This window comes from Condylura cristata, unplaced genomic scaffold, assembly GCF_000260355.1.
Source record: "Condylura cristata isolate star-nosed mole 26May11 unplaced genomic scaffold, ConCri1.0 scaffold00013, whole genome shotgun sequence".
NCBI classification, from domain to species: Eukaryota; Metazoa; Chordata; class Mammalia; order Eulipotyphla; family Talpidae; genus Condylura; species Condylura cristata.
The window spans coordinates 296,109-297,957 of record NW_004567114.1 but is presented as its reverse complement, the minus strand read 5'-3'; positions in this window follow the sequence as shown (position 1 = coordinate 297,957).

The window sequence follows — 1,849 nt, the reverse complement described above, 5'->3', positions numbered from 1 at the left end:
GGACTGCCCCGCTGCCTGCCGGCCCGCAGCCTCCCCCGGCTGCGCTGCCTGGTCCTCACTGTAGACCAGGGCAGTTGGGAAAATAAACTTCAACTTCGGGCTGGCCGCGGGGGGAGGGGGGGCAGGGCCAGGGCTGGGGGTCTGAGCCGCCCATGTGCAGGTGGGGAAGCCAGGTCCCTGCGCCCCACCCCAGGCGGCCCTGGGGAGCAAGCCCCCTTCCAGGCGGTTCCTGTGCCCCCAATCCATCTTGGGGCCCCCTTCCCAGGGAGGGACCTAGGGGACCATATCCTCAGGAGGCCCCGGTGCCTCCCCACCCCAGCTGTGGCAACGACCCGCCCCCCCAGGCTGCAGGTGGCCTCAGCAGACGGCTGCCTCAGCCCACCCCCAGACATTCCAAAGGGCAGAGTCACAGTTCTGACCCCAGGCCAGGAAGAGGACAGGGCCCGAGGTGGCCAGCTTGGGTCTGCCCCCCCCGCCCCCCCACCAGCCTCTGGGCGGCCCTGGCAGGCCCTTCCTTGCCTTCCCTGCACCTCAGTTTCCCCACATCCACAGACAGGCGCTGGGCGCCTTCGGTGAGCGTGTGCTGGAGCCCCGGTGGCCGTCATCTGCACCGGCCGGCCCCAGCCTTGGCCTGGCCAGCAGCTGCCCTGCGCCCACCACCCTGCCCGCCCATTGCCCCGAGCGCCTGCCCTCGGGAGGACGGGCTTGGGACCTGGGACCTGGCAGCCTGTGCCCACCCCCAGCCTGCTGCCGGAGTCGCCTTGCAGCAAAGGGTTAACGCAGGTGAGCCCCCACTTTGTGGAGGTGCTGACAGGCTGTCGAGCTAATTGCACACACCGCACATTGGGGACCCGGAGCTCCACCTTAAATAGACTCCGGTGCCTCCCCAAGTGCCACCGTGCCCCAGGCTGGAAGGTGGGGGTGCGAGGCCGCGGGGGCTGGGAGCAGACCCAGCCAGCAGGCTCTGCCCCGGGCCTGCTCCGGGGCTCTGGCCTGGCCTTCGAGGACGCCCAGAGAGGACGCGAGGGCAGCGGAGGGCCAGGCCCTGCAGCCTGTGCCGGGTCTGACAGCGGTGACGGACTGACAGTTGCCAGGGGGCAGCACAGGTCAGAGAGGCCCCTCCGGGCTCAGGACAGTGCACGGGTGAGTCGGGGACACCGAGCAGGAGCGCTGGGGTCAAGTCCAGTGGAGGATGGTCCCTGGGCCAGGCTGCCTCCAGGGGTCACAGCAGGGCCAGGCCTGGGACACCGCCCACGGAGAGACCCCGTTTCCACGCTCGCTCGGGGCCTGTGGGGTGAGTGCCTGCCTGGGGCGTGGGAGCCGGCTAGGCCCCGTTTGAGTGCGCAGGGCTGACTCCAGGCAGCCCACGTCTGGCCCCGCAGCAGCCCCTGGTGGGGGGCTGTTTGGGGCCCCTTCTGCCGGGGGCTCGGCCGCCTCCTGGCCAGGCCCTGCGCGTCATCTGTGCTGAATGAGGCAGTAGCACAAGAGCCAGCGACGGCCAGGCCTGGGCCTGCCCGGACGACCCAGCGCCAGCACCAGCCCTGGGGCCGCTGTCCTTCCCGCGGGGTGGCTGACACAGGCCCCTCCCAGAGCCGCCCTGCCCCCGCCCGCAGCCTTGCCAGCCGCTCCTGGACCTGGGGGTGCTCACTGTTGCCCCGGCCCCTCCTGCGCCTGGCCCCGTCTGCACCCCAGAGTGGGCCGGGGGGTAGGAGGAGGCCAGAGTGCAGACACCCCGTGCAAGGCCAGGGCCACAGGGCCAGGGTGCAGCCCGGTGGGAGGCCAGCAGGAGCTGGGGGGTCTGAGGCGCCGCTGTCGGGGGCGGGCGGGGCTGGGGGCAGCACACCAGGGC